The sequence below is a fragment of the Haliaeetus albicilla genome, chromosome 1, assembly GCF_947461875.1.
Source record: "Haliaeetus albicilla chromosome 1, bHalAlb1.1, whole genome shotgun sequence".
Taxonomy (NCBI): Eukaryota; Metazoa; Chordata; class Aves; order Accipitriformes; family Accipitridae; genus Haliaeetus; species Haliaeetus albicilla.
In genome coordinates this window covers 18,872,143-18,899,695 of record NC_091483.1, presented here as the reverse complement: position 1 = coordinate 18,899,695, position 27,553 = coordinate 18,872,143, and the positions used below count along the sequence as shown (strand labels likewise).

Here is a 27,553-nt window from a genome sequence, read left to right as displayed (position 1 = left end):
TTTTTATATTCAGTCTGAATGTCTCTTGTATCAATTTATGCCTGTTGTCTCTTGTCCTCCCACCATGCAGTGCTGTGAAAAGACTGGCTTTGTCTTTGGTTTGCCAGTAGCCTGTGGCACCTTTTAATATAGGTCAGCCTTCAGTCCTTGTTAGGAAATTGTAACTTTGTGATTAATTAAATAAAAATGAATATGAGCTTGGAATTAATGACAGGGATAGCATAGTGATATATTGATTACATTATGCAATATAACATCAGTGGGTGTAGCTATATTGAGCAAGCTAGCATGTAGACACTAATTGAGAGGGAAAAAATCTTTATTTACTTTTGAGAGTATTATTAGGAACAACTTACGCACTTCTCGTCGTAAAAGAAAAAAATAACCATGCCCCACCACCAAGGCAATTGAACATAGTACTTAAAATTGTGTTGTAAACCTCCAAATATTATCAGGGCAGCTGATCTCTTCACCAGGAGTGCCAGAGCATCTGTCCTCCAGGGAAGTATCTGACCTTTGGATTTCAGAATTTTAGATACCAGTGATTTAGATAATCAGGGTTTGTCTCTGTATCTAGAGGGTTTTACTCATTCCTGTGGAGAGCTAAAGGAGTAGCTTCCTGAAATAAACAGAGAACCCCTCTCTATTGTTCTAGTTTTTGTTTCTGATTTGATGAAGGAAAATATTATGTGTGTTCACGAAGGTTTATTTTATTCTTTCATAAATAAAATAATAACTTGTATAAACAATACGGACTCACTATTTGAATGTGTATTTGACTGATCTGATTAAGGGCCCTGTCTTTTGATATTTGATCAACTTACAAAGTATGTACATGGTGACAAATCTTTATTTTAGAAGAGATGACCACTGTAGAAAGCTTGACTATCCTTATTCTCTTGGAGATGCACAGAGATGAGAGGCACTGGATGTAAGCAGCAACAAGGTAAATTACAACTAGGATAGAAACTTACACCATGAAGGTAGTCAAGCACTGGTGTTGGTTTCTCAAAGAGTTAATGAGATTTCCACCCTTGGAGATGCTCAGAACTCACCCAGACCTCTGAGCAACCTGATCTAAGCTGACCCTGTGCTGAGCAAAGGGTAGGCCGCGTGACCTTCATAAACGCCTTCCAGCCTATATCATTCTGTACTTACATGTAAACAACATCCAGTATTTCTATGATAGGAATCATAGTGCTGTAACACTAAGACCCAATTACTTAATTGGAAAACCTCTATGTAAAAAGATAATGCTTCTTATCAAGCAATTAATAAAATTTTATGTCACAGGTAACCTGCAAGTCAGTTCAGCATATCTATGTAGAGAGCATCTTGAGATTAATGCTGACAGATAGTGATTTATTTCTACAAGAAGCACATTTCTTTGCAGTGAAGAGCAGAACACTGTTTATGGGTGATTGTGGATTAGTGCATCCTTGGCAAAGACTTTTGTAAATTGAGGATTGAGTACAGTAGATGAGAATATTCTGAAGACAACTTGAAATAAATTTTACTAACCTATTTAAATGTACATGATTTTGATGGTTCATTTGGAGGGGGAATGAACATTTAGTTCCATTTGGAGCATCAACTTACGCTTTGATAATATCTACTATTATGTTGTCCTGGTTTTGGCTGGGATAGAGTTAATTTTCTTTCCAGTAGCTGGTATAGTGCTATGTTTTGGGTTCAGTATGAGAAGAATGTTGATAACACACTGATGTTTTCAGTTGTTGCTTAGTGTTTAGACTAAGTCAAGGACTTTTCAGCTTCTCATGCCCAGCCAGCAAGAAGGCTGGAGGGGCACAAGAAGTTGGGAGGGGACACAGCCAGGACAGCTGACCCAAACTGGCCAAAGGGATAATCCGTACTATGTGATGTCATGTCCAGTATATAAACTGGGGGGAGTTGGCCGAGGAGGGGGGTGGATCGCTGCTCAGGAACTAACTGGGCATCAGTCAACAAGTGGTGAGCAATTGCATTGTGCATCACTTGCTTTGTATATTCTAATTCTTTTATTATTGTTATTGTTCTTTATTATTATCACCATTATTATTATCATCATCAGCATTATTTTCTTCCTTTCTGGCCTATTAAACTGTCTTTATCTCAACCCACGAGTTTTACTTTTTTCAATTTTCTCCCCCATTCCACTGGGTGGAGGGGGAAGTGAGTGAGAGGCTGCGTGGTGCTTAGTTGCCAGCTGGGGTTAAACCATGACACATGCAAATTTAATTAGGAAGTAATTAAAGAGTGAAGTAACATCAGGTGTGTAGGATAATTTTCTTGTTCCTTTTTCAGTCTAATTTTGGCCTTGACTTAACATAAATGCACAGTTTATGGAGCACTTCTTTTCAGTGGCGTAGAAATCAGGGGTTGCGTTGAGTCTTCCTGACTCTTCCAAATGACTGCGGCAACACTGAAGCAAGACTTGGGCTCTCCAACAGAGTTTGCCTGCAGTAAATGAGACTAGATTTATTCCTTGACTTTCATTGTCTTGCTTTAAAAAAAGCTTGAGTTGTTGGTGTTCAACTTTCCTTGCTTTTAAATTCTACCCAGTGCCAAATTGTTGAAGTTCTTTTCTGGTATTCTGCCTCTCTGTGTATAGGATGCTTCTGGAGGAGATGTGAATGCAGCTGCAGCTCGAGCAGTTTCTCTAGGGTGATGTCTCCTTTTATTGTACCTGGTTGGCACTTTGCATATATATCTTAGCGCTTTGCTATGTTGAGAAGAATCTGGCTGAAATGCAACCCATTAAAGACTAGAATCTTTCAGAGTAAGAAGGGACTATTGTCTGAAAGGCATTGGAGCACATGGTGCTTGAGATATCTGTCAAGGGTTCTGTAGTTTCATTGCTTATAGCTCTACTAAGTATCTAGTAAGGTAGCTGTAATGATCTGTCATTATGACCCCTTTTGTGAGGGTCTTCCCCTTTCCTGTTGAGTGTGAAGGTGTCTATGTTTTGAGGGTTGGCATGGGACATGGCACCTTGTCTCACAGAGTGGGATATCTTCCTTTTTACCCCCTCCCCCTTTCCCCACACCCCTCTTTCTTCATCCCCCTTTTCCCCCCTCCTTTAGGTATTGCCTAAATTTGTATTTCTTTTCTCACATTCTATGTACAGCAGAAATAGTATGAATTCAGATATCAGTTCTTGCTGGTATATGGTCCTGATCTCTTGCCTCAACTGGCTAAAGATGGGCTTTGTCTTCATGTCCCTTGTAGTGCATCTGGAAGTGCACCAGTGATCTAGAGAATGTGTGCTAAGCACACATCTCTACTTAGAAAAGGCAGGAATTGGACTTGGGTCACGTAATGTTTATAATCCCTTTGATTTCTTTCAGTTAGAAGCAGGATTTTATCTCTGTCAAACATGGAATAAGTACTAGCACTCAATTACTGTAATTCCTAGCAACAACTGTTTTGGGCTTCAACATCAATGCCTTGTTCAGCTCCCACTGATGTGCGTTTTCTTTGTATGTAATGTCTTCCTTGACTTCTCTCTGATAGAACATGTAAGTGGGTTTTGTAACTTTGCAAGACATGGAAACGGGTAGGAAAATGGCTAGTTAGGTCTGAATAGTTTTCTGTTGAATACCTGTGGTGTGTAGCACAGAAGAAACCTGATGCTGTTTTAGGGCTTTCATTTTTTTAATATTTTGTGGCACCAGTATGGTATGTGTAAACTTGATAAACGTAGTTTATCTACAGGGGAATACTTGCAAAATATCTTAAATGAGGGGAATGCAGTTGAGTTGGAAGTCTGCATAGCATTTGTATTTCTTTTTCAGAAATGAGATGTACAAAAAAGCAGATTTTTATGGTGTTACTTCATCAATTTGCTGCTTTGCAGGAACCAATTGGTTTGTCATTGCTGAGATTTGTTATTCAGCACTTTTTGTGGGATGGCTGGTGAGGGTAGCAATCAAATTCTATTTGATTTGTTAAACTGTAGAAACAGTGCCTAGAAGTACTGAGATAGTAAAAATAAAAATAGACACCTAACTAAAACCCCTCTTGGAATACCTGGTGGGATGCAGGAGCGCAAACGTTTTATTTTGGAGCAAGCAAATTACTTAAATGACAAGGTCAAAGAAGTAATGGCAGCTAAGAGAAATTATTCAGATCATACATACATAGTATTAGAAATTGATTTAAACTTATCAGCATCAATTCTGAAGAAGAATGTTTGGATAAGCAGTAGTCAAATTTCAGTTGACTATATTGTTTATCTTAACAAAAAATGTTTATAATAAAAAAGTGCAGTTATAATATATATATTGACCCAGTGTATTATGCAGTTAAAAACAAAAGCTTTTATTTATCTGATGGAAAAATATTTTTTATAATCTTATATAATTATACAAGCTACATAAATAAACTCTTCCAGAAATGCCTGTAGACTGGGACTTGTCTGAAAAAGAGAATGTCTGTTAAGCTTGATGGTAACAGCTGTGAAGTGTCACTTAGTTTTTTATTGGTCACGCTCAAGCTGGCCACCCTAATACTATGTTTTGAAAAAATAGTTGCAAATGACATGTTCTAACTCTGAACCAAAGGAGGCCCTTCAGTGCAGCAGGGAGCTTTATGTAAGCCATGGGTGGGGGTGTTTTTGGTGACTGAAACTTGTTTTCTGAATGACACTTGATTTCTGGAAAATAATAGATGTGGCTGCTGCCAGAGTTCAGTGGTGGGTCATGAAAATGAAGTGACTCAATGCTGGGAGCTGGCAGCATGGCTTCTCAGTTGTGCTGGCGTCTGCTGAATCACACGCTGTACATGACACTTGTACATCAGTGCAGATGTATTCTGGTGGATGAGAAATCATGCAGGTATTTGTTTTGCACAGCAAGTGGAAACATGGCAACTCTTTGTTATGTTTGTTACTTGTCTTTTACTTTTTCATGAGGTAATTGCCACTTGATATGCTTCTGGAACGGTCATGAGAAGACACCTAATACAAAATGGGTACTTTGGTTCTTCGCTACGCTTCTCTTCCATTATGGGTTTCAGCAGCCTCTGGATAGTGTGGTATTTGCAGATGGGAAAGCCATTAGCCAGAGAGCAAGGTGCCACATGTCTTCTCACTGCATGTCTGGAAAGTTGCAGTCTGCCCTTTCTGCACCCTTTCAGTGGACAGAGATGGGTAAGGAAGCCTGTAGGCAGTGCAGCCATGGAGTCCCTTATGTGCCTGTGTGCCACCAGGAGGTCCATTGTCCCTGTGGAGGGTCAGGAACCTAGGTCAGATGGAGAGAGGGTGAATGGCCCAAGAAATCTTCTAGGAAAGGTAAATTTTGTGTATTGATTGTTTGGAAACCAGAGATCCTTTCCTCAGGCACAAAGAGGAAGGGGTTTATTTTCAGTGTTTAACATACCAGTATATTTCCCAGAGGCATTTCTCCTTTACAGCAGAGACTCAATTAAGTGGGAGGTAACCAAGCTATGCCACCCCCTTGGCACTGACCAGAAAGGGTTGTCCTTTCTCAGAACTTGCAGCAGGGGTTTTGTCCAAGTGTAGCGTAGTTGGAGGACATACACTAGCTGCCATTTCTGCTTGGGATGCTTCCGAGCCTTCAGTGGGCTGGGGGATGCAGGAGACTGGTGTTGCTTGAACTGTCTTGGGTGCTTCCAGAGTTTTGCTGTTTGTGACCACTGGGTTCAAAACTAAGCTTTGTTGTTACTTAGCTTAGTTATATTTCTTTGGAGGATGTCAGTCTTCCGGGATATTCAAGGTTGAAAACTTCCTTTTTCTCATTGCTATAGTATAAAAGGGGTGTGCTATTGGCTTTGCAGCCACTTTTGGTAACTCAGCTGATAACCACAGGGAGAATTTAAGCTTGGGCAATACTAAAGATTGGGTGATGTAAGTAGAGTAGGAGTGGTTTGGTTTTGGCACCAAGGAAGGCTTTAGTTCTTGTTAACTATGTTTAAACAGCACCTCCTGCCCCGCCTCGTGTTAATTGGTTTTGAAACTGCGAGTCAAAACAACTCATTTTGTGCAGATGCTTTTGATGAAGTATTTCTCAAGCCATTATGACCCTAACAAACTTAAAATAAGGAAGTAGGGTAAATGTGGGGGAGTCAAGACTTAGACAAGGCATTCCAGGTGTACTGTGGGAATATAGATAAACTAGGTGGTTCAGGTCCCAAAAGACCAGGTTGGAGGCATGGTTCCTTGGTGCTCCCACAATGTTCATTCTTGTTACTGTACCTAGTTTCTGTTAGACCAAATAAAGAAAGCATATGAAAGAAGGTTGCAAGCTGTCTTCAGGGTTTCACTTCCTCAGGGTGTTTTTTACAATTTTGGCTGGAGAAGATGCTGATACTACCCTTTGATTTCTGCTCAAGTAAGCTTGTGGGTTTTGAGTACTTGCAGTGTAACTGGTCATTTGAGCTTTGCAAATATAGTAAGTGTTAATTAAGTTTGGCTTAATTGCGGTCTGATCTGATTTGGAACCCCTACCTGAGACTTCCATTGTCTGTATTTAAAAATAAAAATCTATCGTTTTGAACCTGAGAGGTTGTTGGTGATGTAATAAAATTCTTAATAGAGTGAAATGCAGTTGAAGGTAGCAGAAACTACAATTCCCTATGTGTGTTGAGGTTTACTGCCACGCTAGTCCCAGTAACTGTTCCTATCACAAAAGGGCCATTTGTTTATCCTCTTAGTTTAAATATTTAACTTGCTTCTATAGAGGTAAAAATAAAAGTGCTCACCCTACTGCTTCCATTTCTGAGTTTCGCGGTCCAGTTTCTACTGTTTCAAGTGCTGTGCACACAGAGTATTTGGTACTGGCTGCTGACTCATTATTTTTCCCCACGAACAGTTGCATGACGATGAGATGGAAGTGAGGGGACACAAGATGGGTAGAAGTGGAGGATGAAGGCTTTCCATGGGCACGTCGCGTTGAATAAGGCGAGGATACTGTAGGGTGGTTCCCTGGGCTTGATGATTCTGCGTGGCAGCACGGGCCTGCAGTATGTCACCCAGGCCTGGTATGAACCTGGACTTTCGCACTGGCAAAGCAGCATCTAAGATACTGCATATGATATGCATCATGGGCATGGATGCAGCAACACATGAGGCCGGCTTCTAGGATATCTGCTGGTCCGAGTTTATCTAGCTTATTTTAGTTAGGGTGACCGCAGCAGGTAGGTCGCTGGAGCTAATCTCCTGAGAAAATAATTGTAAGCGGATGCTGTGTGGCCTGTGGGTGGGAGAGGTAGGTGAGTTGGAGTAGCAAAGATGCTGTTGAGAATGCTAGTGGGGTGAGCGCATGAAGTGCCTGTGTGGAGGGATCCCTCTAGAAATCAAACTCGCTAGCCTGTCATCCTGTGTACTGAGGGGCGTTGGTATATTTTTCTAGTTTGTTGCTCAGATGCCTTTACCAATTTCCTAGATTAAAATATCAGTGTTCTTTCTAAAAGCAGGCTTCACTCAACAAGCAAGGGCCCTTAGTCTTACAACAAAACAAACATAGTTTAAAACCTCCCGAGAGTCTCAAATGGCGTACTTTGTTAATTGACTTCACTTCCCTGTCTCAGGAGTAGCAGAGGATTTTATGGTCATGGAGGATGGAGTTAGAAGACAACTTCTTGCTTTAGCTGTTAATGCTGAACTCTGGCACTTGCCGGTGCATTACTTAAGTGTTTAGTGCATGCAACAACATTGTAAGAAAATGTTTTATTATTATTAAGCACTGCAACATCTCTCTGAGCAAGTTTGTCATGTTAGTGCCATCTCTCTCACAAAGCCTTTCTAAGGTTCCTGATACTATGCTGCTTTTTTTTGACCTTTGTCAATTCCACCCCCCCCCCCCAAATCTTCCCTGCTCCTTTTAATATACAAAATAATAAAACAACAAACAATGTGAATTGTATTATAAAGCTTACCCAGTTACTTTAGGTATGCGTGTACTGCGTAGTGCACCGTAGTGTAGGAACACCTGAACTACCACTAGTGCCGAATGGGTCTTACTGGGAATGAGAGGTAAAATAATGGTCTGCCATCTCATGGCTAATTAACCGAGGTGCAGCATTTCACTGAGGTACTTAGTTGTTTGCCAGGTCCAACAGTGAATAGTGCTGTTTTTGCTGCCTCTGCCACCTGCCTTGGGTTAGCTGGAGAATCTCATCGTGATGGATTTGTGGAGTCATGCTGAAGTGAGCTCAAACTCAGTGCCCCTTGTTGGCTTGTGTGTGTCCACTTGCAAATTTAAGATAAGCATTTTATAACTCTGAAAAAAGAGGCAGAAAAACTAGGGGAGAGGCTAGGGAAAGCTACGCACTTTCAGTAGCTTCAGTGTTGCTCAGCTGGGTTGGGGTCAATGCAGCTTAGTTCTTACTCCCATGCTGTAATGATGAGAAATCACTTAGTTCCTCGGAGGGATGCACTTGCTGATCACAGGCTGTCAGTGCATTAATTACTGGGCTTGCACTTTATAGTAACTCTTGTAGTAATTCATGTGCTCTCAGTGAGTATCATTTAATTGGGAAGATAATGCTTGTTTAAGCTTAATGCTGTGTGTCGATTTCTTGTTTGCTACAACTCCTTTTCCAGGAATTATTTAAAAGATTTCTTAGGTTTGTGAAAGTTCAGTTGTCATAGGAGTGACTGCTCTTCTCTTCCATTTCAAAGTGGCAAAACTGTGATTTTATTGTCACATTTATATTCTAACCTTTTTCCCTTTTACTTTACCTAGTGAAAGAACAGCTTTGGTGTTGAAGAGAAACCTCAGAAAGGAATGGGCCCTGTTTTCTTGAAGCTGTTTGCCCTGATGCCAAGAATGCTGTAGAGGTTAGTGATGTGGATGCTTAAGAGCTTTTGTAGAAATTGCCTTTTGATTTGTAATTGGTGCACATTTCAATAAATTCTGTGTGAAGCAGTTCATTTGCCTGTCACAGAGAGTTAATTCAGGCACTGTCAGAATGTGGTCAGTTTAAAATCACCCTACCCAAACAAAATTTAGGGTTTTGTTTGTCTGTGTAGATGCTGTAGAAATACATAGCTGGGTGTTCACGGAAAGTTGTGTGGCGTGATGCATGCTCAGAGTCAAGCTGCATTAAATGTGGAGGTTTTCTTTGATAGGCTTAAAAAAAAAAAAGGTGAGAGTGATCATAATAAATGAGATCATAACACATGATTTTTTTTTTTTGAGTTTTTCAAGTCTCTTATTTTTCCTTTGAGAGAATAATACTCTTTTCAGTAGAATGACAGGCTACGAGAGGTCCATTCGGTATCCACACAAAGGTAATGTTATCTCCACTTTTGCCTCGAGTGACTTGCATTTCAGTTATGTATTATAGTTTCTTTGGATTATGTACAAGCTGGGTAGACTACTTGCTGTGTTTTTCCCAGTAGCTGTATAGTCCTGCTACAAATATTATGGCCTACAAGAGGCAGCTTCTTGCAAGTAGAATATTCAATCTAGTCTACTTTTGCATTTTTTGTGAAGCTAAAGAAGATTAAGTGGCTTTATCACCGGATTGATTTCTTCTTGACTAGTGAAGTCAAAAAAGCTCTCATAACTATGAAATTCAGTAGTGCTTTGTTTTGCTGATGAAAAATGAATGTAGCAAGTAAAATCTGATGGGGCAGGGGGGTAGAAGAGGTAGGCATGTTGAAGTGCTTCTAAGCAACTGCATTTCCATAGCAGCAGTTGAGTTAAAATCTATTAAACCTGTCTGGTTACTGTAAAGGATTTCTAATCTTTGTTAGCTTACTTTAAAAGCATAGCTGTGTGTGGTGTGGCTACTGAATAGTAATGTCCAAGCTTTGCTAGGACAGCCTTTAACATACAGACCCTTTTGGAGCAAAAAGAAAAAAAACAGGGTGGAAAAAATGCTGCAATGCATCACAGACACAAAAAGTGAAGGGTTGATCCAGTGGAAAAAGACCCGTTACTACAAGGAAATGCTGGTTGATGTAGCTCTGTGGCATGTAGTGCTTAACAACTGTTCTTGTAAGTGGTGCCATTTCTTATGGAGAGCTTTAGTTATTCATATGTTAACACCATCTTTATCTTACCTGGTATAAAACTGAGGGTTGTAAAATGTTCAAGGGGAGGTGTCACTTCTACTTTGACAAAAGCACACAAAGACAAAACCGCCACAACACATCCTTCCGTATGAAATCCTGCATTCCAACATCAGTGCTTTCATTCTAGCTCTGTGCTGCTGCTTTAGTCTCCAATGTTTTATTCATTAACAAAAAAATAATTCTGTCCACAAGGGGTCTGATAGAAATACACCTTTTTTTACTTTCATAGAAAATACCTTGCTCCCTTTAACCTATTGTGTTTAGATTTTTTTTTTTAAATATATTCTACTTTATGGGGAATAAAAAAAGATGAAGGGCTCTTCTCTCTTGTTAGTCTCACTCTTGACTTAGTAAAAGCAATCTGACGAGCAGACTGTTGAATGCGGACTGTTTTGTGAACCTGTGAAGACTGTTTTATTAGTATCATGATCTGCTGTTCAGATACTTATGTAGGAAATACTTCCTTGGCACTTTATGCATCCTGTTCTTCCAGTTCCAAGGACATGCAAGAACTGGCAGAGCTTATTAGCTTGGGTTTAGCGCTGCTGTCGTTATATTCCTTTCTGACCTGAGCCTGCTGTATTTGACTTGATTGGACTCTCTGTGGGGCCATGTTGAGTTTCTTTCCAGCTGTGGCATGACTTGTCTGCAGCTACATGGACAATAGTAAAAGTCATGATGCAGTTTATAAACACATAGAAGATAATGAGATAAGGGAAGACAGCCAACCAACATGAATTTGTCAAGGAGGAGGTTATATCAAGCCAATTAGTTTGCTTCCTTGACAGACGAATTGGATTCATAAGGGAGGGAGGGATAGAAGTGATACAACTTGAAGCGTATAAGGTTTTGAAGGTTCATTTGAATGTAATACATGTAGTGATTTTTATTTTTTTTAAATGGGATCTTCCTTAAATCACTGTACTGCAGGAGCAAAATTTATTAAAAATGGTTCAGAGGAGTATTTAACAGGGATTCAGGATCACCTGGAAAGGCATTTGAAGTAGGCTTCCTTACTAGCTTGCTGTGCCTGGATTTATCAATAATGGCATCCATGATTTAGGTGGTGGAGTAGAGTCTGCTTACAAAATGTGCAGATGATGTCAGTTTGGGAGTAGGCGGTATGGGCACCACCAAGAGTTTATATTAAGGTGTTTGACTTTGTAATTGGGGTAAGTTAAGTGTTTGCACGTGTTCGTTTGACCTGACTCACATGATGTTTATTGGCTATACCATAGTAACTCAGTCAGTGTACATAGCCTAAGTATATTGAGCTTACTGAGTTGGAGGGCCTCTTCGAACACTTTTGTTTGTGGTACTTTCCTATCCTTTAGTACAATCACAGCGCTGAAACCTAGTACTTGAATGGAAACGGTTGTTACCTTAAAAAATGGTGTATCTGGATTTGAGGTCTTAAGACACCGCAGAGTTACACATGTGGAAGGTTAGCAACACTCTTGGAAAGTCCCAGGGTTTTTTTCTTGTGCCGGAGGGGAACAGGAGGTTAGGCAATGTGGAATAGGCAGCTGCTCTTGCAGGCTTCTAGCAGTGTCTCCTCCCTGTCTTTCCACCGATGGCATAGCAACAGATCCAGTTAGGCAGCTGACAGTAGGGCTGCCTCCCTCTGTTTGGTCACTGTAATGCAGCTACAGCAGCTTGTCTGGACTCTGAAAGCAGGCTGCTCCTGCAGCCCCTCTTTTTGCATTTCTGTATGCACAGTCCAAAACATGCTGCTGTCTGAGTGGTTGTGTGAGGTTCAGGAAGGAGGGGGGGGCGCAAGGAGAAGCAGTGCTTGAGGTGTTCATGATGTGGATTATTATTTGGCTTGTTGAAGATATACATGAGGCAAAAATAACTTTAGTTTTCTTTCTGCTAGGTTGCTGGAGGAGATATCAGTGCTTCCCTCAGCACCTCAAGCCTTTTTTCCTTTCAGGACTTTGGTCTAATGCTTGTTTATTTGTAGTAGTTCCTTTAGTCTGCCATAGAGAGAAAATGTACGAGTAGGGAGAAGTGACCATATTTAAGAGCTTTTGTGGAATAAGATATGAAATATGGGAGTAATTGTCATCTGGGATAGTGTTAGAGAAGTCTGACATACTGTCGTGTTTTAAGCTACCTGTGATAGAAAGGGATGTTTGCGTGCTGTGCTTTTGCGTACACAGTGCACTCCCCATAGTTGTCAGGTTATTGTGAAAGATTAATTTGCTGGTTCCTTAGAGGTAAGCACCAATATTTCACACTGGATCAATTATTTTTGCTAGTGATAGAGTAACGCCTGAAACTCCCTTTGATATGTTCCCGTCTGTTGGTGATGCCATAGTCTCTTATGGATGTGAAACATAGCAAGGGAAAAAAATTGTCTCTATTGAGGTTAATTCTGTGGAGATGCTGCTCTCTGGTTCTGTACTCCCTACTGCTGTTTTCCTGACTTCTTGGAGTATGGCTCTTGCTCTTTGGTATCCTAGCAAATGTTTTTCTAGCAAAACTACAAATTAAGTTGATAATACATACACCTTAGCAGCAGAGACCTGGTGCACCAGTGGTGTAATTGGAATAGCAAAAATGCTGTGAATGTTTTCGTGCCCCATCTTACATCCAAAATAGAGAGTACTGGAAGAGCTACTACTACTAGTAAGTGATAGTCTTTGAAAGGCAAGCCTTAGGCAGTCCCATGGAAAGACTCTAGGTCCCATGCATTGAAACAAACTGGAGGCTCAGTAAACCTAGGTTTAGAGCTTTCTCTTGTTTGATTATAACTTCAAAAAGCTGCCTGGGAGAAATCTCAAAGACATGTTCCTGTAGATGCAGGAATAACTGTTCAAGGTGGTGGAAGAAAAAAAAAGCAGAAAAGTTAAAGTTGGGAAAACCTACCTACGTTGCATCTGATCTAGATTCTGCTAAGAAGTGTCTCTTGTACTCCTTTTATTTTTCCAGAATAATTAGTTCTATTGTAACTGAAATGTAAACAAATTTACTTTTCTATGAGATAAGAAAAGTAGGAAAAATGCTGTCTTACAAATTCATTTGTAAGCTGTGATACATCATTCTCATTTGCAGTGACTGTGTTGCAGACCAGATGTCTTTATGCAGTTTTTCATCTCATTTGGCTGCTTGTGTGATTCTGATTTATTTTTGTAAAGCAGCTGTTACCAGTTATTGTGGCCTGGGTATTGTAAGGCAGAAGGAGGAATCCCTTCCCTTCAGCTTCGCAGTTCCTCCCTGCATCCCTGTGCTTGCCAGGAGGGACCAGCTGTGCTCCACAATCAAACCAGCCTGAGCGCTGGTACAGCCGGCGCTGGGGGATGGCGGCGCAAAGCTCCAGAGGTCCTCCTGACTGCCGGAAGGATGTTTACTAGCGATGGGCTGGCAGTGGCTTGTAGGCAGAGGACCTTGCCATCTCCTATTAGTAATATCTTATGAGGAGAGGATTTGGAAACTACGATGCTTGCACTGAACTTCAAGAATTCGAGGTAGGATGAGACCTAAATGAATACAAACTACTTGTATTTCTTAGCATGATACTCCCCCCCCCCCCCCCCCCCTTTAATTTCATTAGTAGCTTCTGTGAAGTTGTACTTCTTCTTGTCAGATTCTTCTGGGGTTGTACTTGCTGTTATAAAAATGAACTGAACCAAATGACAAGCTGAGATTTAGTCAAAATATAGTGATATTTTGAATGATGTAAGTAATGAAACTGTACATAATTATCTGTGTTTTGGATGTTGGCTGTACAAAAATAAGTGAAAAATAGGTAGATTACATTTGTCATTCCACCTAAGGGAGAAAATAATTGATTTTAGTTTGTCATTTGCGTAGTTTTCAAAATACAGCTAATACAAGCCTGTTCTCAAGTGTGGTAGTTCTGCTGTTGAAGCAAGCTTGTTATCGACTTACATTAGACAATGTTCTTGGAAATGTAACAAAGTTGGAGAAGAACCCATCATATTAAAATTGTAATTTGCCTGTCTCTGAGTGCTATAGGCTTGATTTTTTTCTCCTTGAATAAGAGAAGCTCACTTTTGGGGGATTTCTAGCTATCATATTTAATCTTGCAGTATACTGAGTAAAGTTCTGTTGAGAAAGCATTTATTCACTGCGAAACACAACTTTCATTTTGGCATTATTGCCAGGCAGGAGTAGAACATGGGTAATGGAGAGGAAAACAAAAATAGTTTTGAAAGTAGTTGTTGTAAATAATACATATGCCAACCCCATTACTGACAGTAAAAAGTAAGCTAAATAGGTATGGATTTTTGAAAATTTGCTTTGTTCCTGTATGAGACACACCAGCTTTAATGTCCAAGAATATTTACACCCACTCTGGTCATTTACTAAGTGTGCTACTGAACACCAGAAAAAAATTTTCATCAGTGCTAAATGCTTGATTGAAGAATTGGGGAGAACTGGAAGAATGCATTCACTTGAGTAATTAATATTGCTTTAAAAGTCTGCAATTTTAGTCGTCTTTGTAGGTTTGTGTTTGTGTTGTTTCAGTTTGGGGTTTGTTTGTTGTGTTTTTTTCTTTTCTTTTTTCTATTTAATCTTTTATCTGACACATTAGCTTCTGGGGGACGGAAATCTTGTGGCTCTGATGGGGTCCTTCTAAATCAGAAGAACTGCATTCTGCCTTAGTTCTGTCCCAGTCTTTCTCTGCAAGCCTGGTAGCTCTCTTGACAGACTCTACCCTGTCATCTGGGAGCAGCAGTGTCTTTTGTGTGTTAGTGGGGAGCTAGAGCTGTTTTCTGTAAGGAAAGATTCACAATCAGCTATTTTGTCTTTACTCTTCACTCCCTGCAAGTGTCCCCATGTCCAATGTGGAGAAGCTGTTTCCAAAGCCAGGGCTGGAATCCCAAGGTGAAGTCTAGCTCTGCCTCAAGTTCACAGGGCACAGTGTGGTGTTTGAAGGCTGCAGATTGACCCTTCTCAGTCTCATCTTCAATTGGTGACTATTATCCCCAAAGGATCTTCTGCCACCCAAGAGAGGGGGCGGGGGAGGAGGAGTAGAAGAGAGGGAAGGTGAGAAGGAAAGACAGTACTTTCCCCCCATCGTTACAATACTTGCTTAGTGACATGAAACATAGGAATCTTTACTGGTTTTCCCAGTGGCAATGCATCTGCTGGAGCAATGAAGCTGGTGAAGGGTCTAGAGAACAAGTCTTACGAGGAGTGGCTGAGGGAACTGGGGTTGTTCAGCCTGGAGAAAAGAAGGCTGAGGGGATACCTTATTGGCTCTCTACAACTACCTGCAAGGAGGTTGTAGCGAGGTGGGTGCCAGTCTCTTTACCCAAGTAACAAGTGATAGGACAAGAGGAAACAGCCTCAAGTTGTGCCAGGGGAGGTTTAGATTGGCTCTTAGGAAAAATTTCTTCAGCAAAAGGGTTGTCAAGCATTGAAACAGGCTGCCCAGGGAAGTGGTTGAGTCACCATTCCTGGAGGTATTTAAAAGACATGTAGATGTGGCACTTAGGGACATGGTTTAGTGGTGGACTTGGCAGTGTTAGGTTAACTGTTGGACTCTGATCTGAAAGGGTCTTCTCCAACCTAAATGATACTATGATTCTGTGCTGTATGGTATGCAGCACTTAGGTCCAGTGGAGCTCAGTGGATGTCTTTGTACCTTCCTAGTTTCAGTGTAGGGGAACCTCATCTAAGAAAAGTCAGTTCAAGAGTAGTCCATTAAATGCCATTGTCTGTGGTGCCCAGCTTCCACATGGTGTTTACAGAGGGGCCTTTGCGTGGGGGTGTGTAGGGGGGTGGTCAGGTTCAGCAGCTTCCTGTTGGGTGCAAACACACAGTGGAATAATGCAATAGTTGGAAGAGATCTGTTACTGTTTAAAAGGCAGTAGTGATGTGTACTGCTTTTCCATACGTATCTGGTCTGAATTGCCAATTAGAAGGTCTTGGGCTGTTTCGTTTTGTTTTGCACTTAGAATACTATGAACATGCAACTTGAAAGAGGTTGTGATCATTCACCCTTACTTACTTCCTGTTGCTTCAGAAATAAGCATTTGTGCCCAGGGTTTAATGCTGATATGCTGCTGTTGCACTCTTTCTGACTAGGTGGTAGCAGAGAGAGGAATTTTATTGCATCAGCCAAGCATGTGCTGGTAGGATCATCATTTTGTTTTTCTTATCCAGGATGTTAGAAACAAGGGCAGCTCTATGGAGACAAATTTTATAGGTAATGGGCTTCTACTTACTGCTCTTTCATATGTAAATTTCCTAAAGACAGAAGAAATATTCTTCTTTTGGGTATATAAATGGCTGTTTTACATGGCTGGGGGAAGTTCGTTCTTTAGATTGCTGTTGGGAAGAAAAAACACAACCACCACCACCACCACAACAGATGGGGACCCACTTTGCATAATACCACACTCCTTTTAAAAAAAAATCTGGTGGCTTTTTCAGCTGAATATCAGAATTGTACTTAGACTCACTATTGTCATTATTGAACATGCTGTTTGGGACTACCGTCTTTCGTACATGGCCTTACTGCTTAGATGTAACAGCCTGTCTCCTGTTCCAAGTTCGCAGATTTCCTTCCCCATCTTCCCCCCCACCCCGCCGTTACTTGGAAAGGCAAACAGACCAAAGCACTCTTCCCCTTTCCTAATAATGGTTCATTGTTGGTTCTAGTAGAATAACTTTTCTAGGAAGGCTTTTCTACTTAGCTTGTTTACTGCTAATGCAAAAGCCACCCTCTGGAACAGTGTTGTTTCCCTATGCCTTTGTTGATGTCTGCATGCCAACCAAGCACACGCTTATCTCTTCAGATGCCAGATTATTTTGCTTTTTTATTTGATTGTTGTTTTGTGTCCTGCTCTGCCCCCTCCCCCCTTTTTGTTTTTTCCAGGGGCTTCTTAGCAGCATTTCCTTTCCTGAATGGCATACTTTAGTCATTGCCATGCAGTTCAGGTTGGCAAAGTAAAATTTCAGTTCTGCTCTATTCCCAACCGGCTGTAACTGGCATTCTGTTTTTCCAATTAATGCAAATCAGTTTGAGGCCTTTTGAAAACAAAAAAAATTCCCGAGAAAAACGGCATTCAAAGATGCTCAAGATATTTTACCATGCAACATAGCAAGAACTCACTAATTAGAATTTGCGCTCCAAAAATATTGAGGAAGCAAATAGCCCATTCTGTTTTGTTTTTGGTTTTTTTTAACCAGTTGTTACCTGTCTTTATAGTGTTCAGCAAACTTTTCCTGACACTGCATAGATTACTTGTTTTATAAGCTTTTGGTGTAATGTTCTGATTCTGAAGAATCTTACCAATTCCTCTATTTCAGATGATTTTGCTGAAGTGCAAATGTTTCTGAGATGTTTCAATTCTTGCAGCCTATGTTCAAAACCAGAACGATATTTCAGTACTTGCTTTTCTCCAATATGTTTTTCAGCTGTAGGTGTTAATAGCAGTATTGAGGTTTGCAGGATAATTTGAGTTTGCTTTCCTATTGTCTTGCCAGCTAGCAGGTGTGAATGGGGATCATTCACACCTGCAAGAGTGGCCAGTTACAAAGTTCCAAATTAACACTAATCTGGTAGATTTTTCTTTCCAAAAGTAATCTGCTGAGTTTATAATGTATGCCAACTGAGAACACTGAAAACCAGAATTTTTATTCTCTCAGTCTGAAACTCGTTAACTTACTAGGCACAACTTTCCCATAAATGAGTGTTCCAAAAATACATGTCAGTGGAGAAATTTCTCCTATTTTTGTCATTATCTTTTGTGTCTGTGCTCCAGCTAACTTGGACTTTCCTTCTGCCTGTCAGGATTTTTGCATTGCACACATTTTTGTCTCCTCAGTTACCGCGTTTCTCTGGTAAATAGTGTCCTTTGCGCTCCTTGAAGGAGAGGAGGAATTGTATGCCCAGAACTAGTTCAGACTTCATTGCAGTCAGGGCTGGATTGCCAGCTTGAGACCACACTGGAACAGGTCAAGGGAGTGGAAAAAATGCCATAGTGGTATGATTGCACAAGCATGAGCAAATAGTTTCTCAGAGCCTGAACGTCTATGAACAAACTTGAACGTGCTAATGCAGGTCTCTCCTTTCTAACATAATACTTATATAGAGCCACTACTTTAATCTTTACTGTAACCCATGATTAGGGTTAATGAAACAAGTTAAGATTTTTTCTCTGGAGTAACCATTCCTCATCTTCTAAAGCAGAAAGGCTTCTTTTACACATGAAGAGTTTTATTTGGTCCTCAGCCCTGCAATGGCAATATATTTTGCCTTGCACAAATGATTTAAAACCTTCTTCTGGCATAAATAATACCTTTTTTTTTTTCTTTTTTTTTTTTTTCCTTCCAACATAAGGAGATGCTGTGGAATTGAACAGTTTGAGGTACGGGATTTCAGACTTCCTTCATGGCTAGCAAATCCAAACTGGTTTTTGGAGGTGACATCTGTGTTTATATGCAGATGAGGTGATTAAAGACTTAGCATTGAAATTCACAGATGAAGCTGTGTAGAACCCAGCAGTTAAATGTGGATTTCAGGTAGGCTTAGGGATGGACTGTATTTCTTGGTCTTGTTTTGTGAAGAACCATCTATACTATTATAGATACCTCAAAGATGAGGTTTTCTGCACCTCTTAGTTGGATGTTAATGCAACATTTATTACATGCTATTTGGCGTCTGAAATGTGAAAATTACTCATGAAATTTCCCTGACCTTTTTCAAATGCCACTTTTAAACAAGTGGTGGGTGTATCTATTCAATTACCTTTTGGTTCTCGGGGTAGTGTGTGGTAGTCCAACATGAAATGAGAATTTGCCTTTCATTTTAGTTGAAAAAGATGTAGAGTAAAAAATGCAAAGGCAGAAACCTTAAATGAATATATGTGGTCTGTCTAAATAACCTATGTTTGAGCTTTCTGGCAGTTTGCTTTGTGGGCATTTGCAGTTCTTTAGCTTGATTATCAGTTTATTACTGAGCTGAAAAATAGGAGTCCTTAAGTCTTGTTAAAGGCTTGCTTTTAGAAAAGCAGTACTGAGAATTGTGTTTGTGCTGGTGACAGATCCTAATGTGTGCTAAATAAAGATGTAGGAAGCAATTTTATCGGCATCCAGCCAAAAATCACATTCTAGATGTTATGTGGACAGTTTTGCTCCTGCTATGAAAAGGCAAAGCAAGTGCTTGCTTCCTCACGTGCTCTTCTTTGCTCTTTGTAAAACTGACTTGTAGCTCTTTCCTGTTTGATAAAGCTAGGAGTTTTGAGCACCATCCCTAAATACCTATGAACAATGCTTTTAGTCACATCCTTTACCTCCACATGTGCATCAGTAGTCCTTCGTGCTAGGTAACTGTTGTTCTGTGCTATTGCACTAAAAAATAAAGTTGAAGTAGGCCCTTGAGTTGCAAGGGCATAATGGATGGTGGGTCTGCACCTGAGATCTTAAAAGTTGTCTGTACTTCTTGTGTATGGAAATAGAAGCAAAGAAAATTGATGCAACTTTTAACTGTGGTTTGGAGAAGTACTACATCTTGTTTTCAGCTGTGGTAGGATTTAATACTTTCTTTTACTGGATTTATGTTTTGGAGGTGGCAGAATAAATGTTTGTAGCTTGAAATATTTTATTAAAGTACCAGAAGTAACTTTGGGAAATAAGATTTTGTAGTTATTAATTAAAGCATTACACAACGCAATGATAGGGTTATCTTCTAGACATAAGCTATACACTAATAAGTCAGGAAAAACCAGGCTATATGCAGAAGTAAAAAGCAGTACTTAATTTTCTTATTTGAACAAAATGAAGTGCAAAAATTTGATATAACTGAAGTTCATTTTCATTTAAGTTAATACTAAATAAGAAATATGTACTTTATTATTCTTTAGTGAGACAGCTTTCCTCCATCCCTGCAGCATAGGTCAAAAGTATCACTCTTACTTAATTGTTGTCCTTCTTTTTCACTGAATATAAAACATTAACCTTCAAGAGGGTACAAACCACAGGAAAACTACTCTTTCAGCACTTGCTATTATGTGTCATTATCATGAATAATTTGTGGGAAATGGACCTAGAAAGAAGACTGATAGTCCGTATTTTATATCTGTGTCTTTCTCACTAACCAGTTACTTAGGTTCTTCATATTTGTTAAAGTATTAAGAATTTTTGTTTGCAGCTATGTCAAGGCATTAAGGTCAGACTGAGCATAAGAATAGCATTTCTAATGTTGCAAGTAACAAAGGAATTGTATCTTTAAATACTCAACTCATTTGAGTTCAGAGAACAGAAAATAATGTCCTGAATTAGGATAGCAAGCCTTTTTCTTTTCTTCCTCCACTCCCCCACCCCACTTTCTTTGGAGATGTTAAAGTGAAAAATAACTGCATTGAATTCTCCAGTTTGGACACTACCTGTGAGCTGAAAGAGACACCTCTGTAAATATCTCTTCAACCTGTAGAAACAAAACAGTATTTCATTTGGTTAGCCTCTACGCTTACATTCATCTAAAAAAGGGAAGGTTAAGCTTTCAGGTGATAATATAATGTTACTTGAGATAAGTTTTAAAATATTTCAGTGGAAAGGAAAATAAACCCACAAAAGCCACAACCCTGAAATAGTAGTGTGACCTTGCAAATACCTGCCTGCACACCTTCCTTAGTAAATAATACTTTGAAATACAAAAATTGGAGTGGGTGTTGATGGTGTTTTCCTGTTGGGAGGATTTCTCAATGAAATAGTTCCTGTTTTAACCAGCTGACTAGCTGTTTAACAAGAGGAAGACTTAGTGTAGGAGTAGGCACTTTTACTACTGAGTTGGCACTCTGGTTTTCCTCCAGGCTCTGTCTTACAGGGACTGGGCGATACTCCCCAAATGAGCGTGTGCTAGTTCAGTCCATCAGGGAGAGCTGATGGCTTTCTTTTCAGCAACACAGCTTCCTTGTGCATTATTTTCTTAATGTGTAAGTAGCTGGGTTTTGTTTGGTGGGGGGGGAACGGGAGGAAGTAGTTATGTTCCTTGCTTCTTCTCCTGCTGATGTTTTTGCCTACAAAGAGAATTTATTATTCCTGTTCAGTTCTAAGGACAAATGGATGTGTATCTAGGTCTGTAACAGCTCTGTATTGTTTCTTTTGAAGGCCAGAAAATGTCTTTTTTAATAGTGCCATATCACCGATCATCTTCGGAATGTTAGTACTAACAACATGGGTAGGGAATCTTAAAATCAGGAAAGAAATAACAGACATAGTGTGGAGGGAAATAACAAGTGGATTTTGCTGATTGTAAGGGACTTCTGTGATTCATTGTAGCACCTGAGATAGTTGGGGTGGAGGTGTGAGCTCGTGTTCCATTATAATTTGCAAAGAGAGAAATTGATTCTTGTTTCACTGCTAAGCTACTGATGTAATACCAATATAGTGCCTGGAGAAACACTTGACTGTAATTACAAAGTAGATAATTACCTAGCTGCTTTTTAAACTAACACCCTTTTGGAACTAGATGCACAGCTTGGACCTATAATAGCTATTGTGAAAATAAGTGTGTCTCATGCAGCTTCTGTCTACTTTTTTTTTCTTCACTAATGTTTTGATAGCTCTAGTACTATTTCCCATACATTGCCATACCCTAACTTGTTTTAATGGGTTTGTGTACGTGTTATGTTTTTCTCATGGTGTCTGGTTTTGAGCTCTGTAAGTTGGTGGTGTTTTATGTAATGTAATTTCTGATTGTTTGTCCAACAGCTTCCACTGACAGTAGGAAACACTTTAAAATATTATTTTAAAGGGTAGAACTTAATTCTTGAACTAACTCCAGTGAAACTAATTGAGAATCTCATGGGTTCATCTTGTAGGATTCCTATATACATTTAACAGAAAAGTTAAGAACTTGAAGAATGGGTTTATGTCAGAGCTGATCAACTGGGTCAGCCTTGCTTATGGTCATGGGAAAATATGCAGCCATCTGACAGCCAGTGAAAGAAAACAAAGGGATTGTTTAAGTAAGGATGCTCAATGCATCCTTAAGTAAGGAAGCTTTAATGCTTCCTTCATTTCTCTTCACAAGGAGACTTTTCTACTTCTACCACTAAGAGAAAACAGTAACGTGGTTTACAAGAGCAATGTTTTTATTGTTGCTGTCTTTGTGCATGTTTGAAATGTACTCGTCAAGTGTCTTATTTTAGTTTTGGTCCACACAGAGCATGATGATATGCAGCTGCCATTAATTCACCTTTTTATCTCAAGTACTAGAAGATGGGTGTAGTGGGTTGAACTGCTTCAACCCTCCTGATAAACCATGTGCCTGTCACTGTGAGGCTGCATTATAGAGCTTCCACTTGCTTAGTTTGCTCTTTAAAATAACTTCTAACTTCTTCCTCAGCTTAAAAAAGCCAAAGACTCAACAGTTGGACCATCCAACTCAAAGGTTCCCTATGAGGGGTGTGCCTGTTTGGACCTGCTGGGGAAAGTAACTCATTAGGGCCATGCAGTAAAGAACACTTGGCTGTACCAGGCTGTAAGTGCTGGAAGAGGGAATGTGAGGCAGGAAAGAGCCTCCTCTCCTGAGAACCAGCTTCTGTCCTTGCCTGTTCCACAAAACTCCTCATGAGGCTTTTGGAGTTGCTCTCTAATTGCATCTTCTGTGTACTGGGCATCTAGCTTTGAGATCACAAGTTGACAGGGAGAAGGGCATCAGCTGGTCTCTAAGGGATACAGTGCAAGCAAGCAGAAAGATTCAAGCATTACAAGACACCACATAGGATTAGCTACTCTCCAAAGTTTCTTAAACTAGATATCCAGATTACTAGACACGACCGATTTTAGTGTGTATGTCTGTTTATTTTGTGTATATTGAGGCTGTTAACATGCCTGTACTGTGGGGCAGATCTATGAAAATAAGTTGATTTAATAGCTGTGAGGCATTCTGATCTGGCAATGATGAGTGGGACAGAAGAACCCATGAGGAAATGCATCACTGTGTGTGCACAGCAGGCTTTCAGTCTGGGTTGCAGTAACCAAGGTGTAGCATCACGGTCAGAGGGGTGAAGTAACAAAATACTGAGCAGCTGCTTGTGAAGCGAGGGCTGTGTCCAGCTTGTATGCTGAGAGAGGCAGGAGGTCCTTTGGGGGACGATAGGAAGCGAGCGTGCAATTTAACACTGTACTGTAATGCATGTGCAGAGGCAGGCCAAATTCAAGTTCTACAAGCAATTACAAGACAACTGTTCCCTAACTTGTGAGCTGCTTCTCTTAAGGTTCTTTTCCTGTACGCTTTTGCTGTGCAGGACACTTGATTGTCAGGTGCTATAAGCAAGCAGTTGTGAACAGGTGACTTGACTGTTACTGAAAATACTGGAATACTTACATTTTTGGCATTAAGGAGACTGCCAGCCTTTAATGCTTAATTCAGGTCATGTGGTGGTTACAGCTGACTGAAGACTGTGCAGATGCTTTCGCTTAGTAGAATAGGAAGGTCCTTTCTTCTAGATATTTTTCATTTGTAGTAAAAGGTGTACTGCTTTCTCTTTTGCAGGCCTAAGCTTAAACAAAGAAAACCTCAGTCAAAATATTTATACAGGATATAGTAGCAACATACCACTGTTCTTTGACTCAGCAAACATGTGTAATGTTCTGGTGTAGTATTTCTAAGGTATCGTTCGTCTGAAGATTTCAGTTGTTTGGTTTGCTGGTTTTTTCAATTTATTTTAGATGAATTTAAACATCTCAATATTTTCTTAGGATAAGTAAGTTCTGGTACTGAGTATTTACAATGAGGAAGCTTTTGCCTGCTGTAAACCATGAATAATCCTTCTCACATGTCTAAGATTCGGGCCTAATGCTGGAGCTCCCAGAGCCCACAGCTATCTTCCTTGTATTTCCATAGATAATCTATGCTATGGTAATCAGAAAAAAATATCACTGTATTTGGACTGGCAAAAATAAATTGCAGAAATTCTCTCAGATTTCAGGTACAATGTATTTTGGATGACCTTGCATGAAGCCCATGCTAGCCTTTTTTCTAACAGGACAGAAACACAGTAGGATTCAGCTATGGAATAATTCTACAAGTAGTATCCACTCTGCTTGAAATTAATATGTTGCGTATATTCAAGTTGATCTGCAGTGGAATTGAGGGTGGACTTTACATGATTCTGAAGACTGAGAATGAGTGGAAAATACTGCCAGAAGAGCTAATCCAGAGGGCTGATAACATTGTCAAAGAAAAGCAGCATATGTGGGAAAGATCTCCATGTGTAAATGTCAGTGTAACTACCCCTATCTTCACTTTGTACAGTGCAACATGGACTCCGTATCTGTGAAAAACATCAAGATAATGAATACTCTCAAAGCAGTGTCTTCTAGGAAGATTTTCTTGAGCGTTGCAGGGGCTTCCTTGGGCCAGAAACCTGAAATTCCATGGCATTGTGGTGTTTTGGTGTGGTGATTGGGTTTTGGGTTTGGGTTTTTTTTTGGGGGGGGGGGGGGGGGGGCAGGGTGGAGTTCCAGCTGAATTAAGTACACACATGGAATATATCAATTTTGTAGTGTCTTTTGGTTACTTCTGGAAAAAAAAAACCAACCAACAACATGAAATTAATTTGGATGTTATTTACACTGTGTTACATCTATTCTCCCCTCCTCTCCGCCCTATCTCTTACTTTGAGGTTGAATACATGATTGTAGTGCTGAATAGGCAGGAGGGGCCATGAATGTGTTGAGAAAGTGAGGACTACTTTAATTGTTCTCTGCTTTTGTCATCTGGGTTAAAACTGCCCCAGTGGAGATAAACAGATTACATCTTGGAGAAGCTGTCCCAGTAGGCTCCTGTTACACTGGGAAAATAGTGCGTAACATTTATTTAGGCTTCTCTGACTATAAGAAAATTGTTAGATCTGGAACTACAACTGTGTGGCTGGACCAGTGCAAATTCCTGTTTTAGGTGTGCACTTAGGCTGAATAAAGCAGTAAGATTTAAAAGAAAAATTGGCTGCACTAGCAAAAGTCTACAGCAGTGGTGGATTCAATGACAACGTTTTGGGTGTTGGATTTAGAGTTCTCAGCATTCTGTGAATCATAAAAAGAAATTTAAAATACTATCTTTAAAAGTTTTTACGAAAAAGAAAATACTTCCTGCTGCTTAGGCAAGGAAGTTTTGGCTCTTTGAGCTCAGATGCGGTATTCTGTTAGTTTACATGTTACTACAGCGAGAGAAGAGTTCCCAAACTGAGTTTGAGAAAAGGTGTGGGTTTCTGGAGGAAACACTTCCAGAAACTGTGCTATTTCTTTTTTAACTGTGTGAATAATGCTGATTTGAAGTCTGTAACCTGTGTTATTTCTTAGGGATAATACACTAAAAGGCAACATACAGTACTCATTTTTCTTCAAATGTGAAAAGCCAGTGCAGATTTCCAGCATGGGCTGATAATTGCTGGCTTGTACATTAGCTTAACTTTTTTGATGACTTCTTGTTTCATAAATTGATTTTTTGCATTCTGCCAAAAGGTTCATTCGCACCAGTTCCTAATTTTTCTTGCATGTTAGTAAAATGCTGTTTTATGAACACATGCCAGAAAGGTATTTCGTTCTTGGGTTAGACAGAGAATATTTTTCTTTTGTTAATGTTTCTTACTAGTGGTTAATTATCTTCAGTTTTAAAAGTGTAGTCCTTGTTTGTAGCTGGTGTTATTTTCCTGGCTTTAGCACCAAAATACTGTCTTTCCTCGCAACTTAATCTCTGGGTTTGAGTTCTTCAGTAATGGGTATTTTTCCTCCATTACTCTAATCATAGCACCTTTGGAATCATCACTTCTCCTTTTAATAATTGACCCTTCATGGTAACCTCTCTGATAATTTAAATAATTAAGTTCTTTAAGTTTTTTGCTGTGAGGCATTTTCTACTCTTGAATAATTTTTATAGCTGTTACTGACTTTTTTTCCAACCGCCTTGAAGTGATGAGAGGTAGACATTACAATTTTGTGGAGTATTTAATTTCTGGACTCCTTAAGTTTGTGTATGGAGCTGAAACTGTTTCCCTGTTTCCCCCTTCCTCCTTTCCCTTACTTGAACGTAGTTGTGAGAATAGTCCTTTTTGCCACAGTGTCCAATTGGCAATGTCTGTTGAGGGATTTATCTGCTCTGACCCTCTCAACTCTTGTGCAAGGCCCTGCTTGATAGACTTCAGTCTCAGGTTCAGAAGATTTGGTCCATATTGTTTTGAAGACTAATACAGGGCTAAATACAGATGCTATGTCATATCTGTGAAATGTTTTAAAATGTGTGCACCAATTACATAGTAAAGCAGAACCTGGGCAAGATCAAGCAGGACTTGAGAGCCCTGGGGGCATGAGTGAAGGGGACGGAAGTCCAACTGATCTTCTACTTTATCTTGCCAATTGGAAATAGGGGTGCAGGCAGAGGTTGACACATCATGCAAATCAACACCTGGCTTTGTGGCTGGTGTCATCACAGGGCTTTAGCTTCTGTGATCACAGAAGGTTCTTTGGCAAATACAGATTACTGGGGAGAGGTGGGATCCACATACCTAGGAGAGGGAAGAGAATCTTTGCTGGCAGATTGGCTGATTCAATGAATCATGCTTTAAACTAATAAGCTTGGGAGATGGGGTCCAAAGCTGAGACACTTGTGTACTCACAAGCAGCAGGGTGGATGAGTGTACCTACCAGAGCAGTGACGAATGTGCTCCAACCCTCCAAAAAGGTTCCACCAAAAAGGTGAGAGAGTTGAGTGTCAAACTGAAACGCTTCTATACCAATGCACGCAGCATGGGTAACAGCCAGGAGGAGCCGGAAAGCTGTTATCTGACCACTATCACTGAAACTTGGTGGGATGAATCATGACTGAAGCACTGCAATTGATGGCTAGAAACTGTTCAGGAGGGACAGGCAAGGCAGGAAAGGGGCGGGTGTTGCCCTCTATGTTAAAAAATGGATTGATTGTGCAGTGCTGCTTTTTTTTGAAGCAGCAATGCACAGGTGGAGAGCTTATGGGTGAAAATTAGAGACCAAGCCAACAAAGGAAGCCTCATGGCTGTTTTTTACTACAGACCGCATATCCAGGGGAGGACATTGATGAAGCGTTCTTACTTCAACTACAGGAAGCATCACACTTGCAGACCCTGATTCTGCTAGGGGACTTCAGCCACCCTGACATCTGCTGGAAAAGATGATCTTTAAAGTTCCCTTCCAACCCAAACCATTCTATGATTCTAAAACAAGTTTCTTATGCTGCAGGACAGAGAAGACCAAGGTGTTCTGCAGACCCAGCAGCTGAGGTGCAAGATGAATGATAGCTCCGTTGCATAGCCTTGTGTACTTGCCATAGGAAAGTCAGAAAGAAATTTAAGCATGCCTCTGTATGATAAAGCCAATGTCTGAGAGAGTTCGAAGGTCTTGTTTGATTAAATTTTAAAGTATATAACTGGTAGTGATTTTATTCTAGAATTATTTTCAGAATACCCTGCAATATGTAGATAACACTGCTGTAAATGCTGTGTAACGTGCACCAAAAATCATAACAATCATATACATCATCTAATAAAAAGT

General features: G+C 40.1%; 1 protein-coding gene across 6 annotated transcripts in view; it reads left to right on the top strand.

Annotated features, from left to right (window-relative positions):
* WDFY3 (WD repeat and FYVE domain containing 3) overlaps positions 1 to 27,553 on the top strand; it is a 185,563-nt gene that overhangs the window by 30,691 nt on the left and 127,319 nt on the right. For 5 of the 6 annotated variants that reach the window (XM_069780713.1, XM_069780692.1, XM_069780703.1 and 2 more), the window contains exon 2: positions 8,706 to 8,800. The exons of the other annotated variant lie outside the window; for it this stretch is intronic. The gene's annotated coding sequence lies outside the window, so the exon portion shown is untranslated. The remainder of the gene's footprint in view (positions 1 to 8,705; positions 8,801 to 27,553) is intronic. 6 annotated transcript variants of the gene reach the window in all.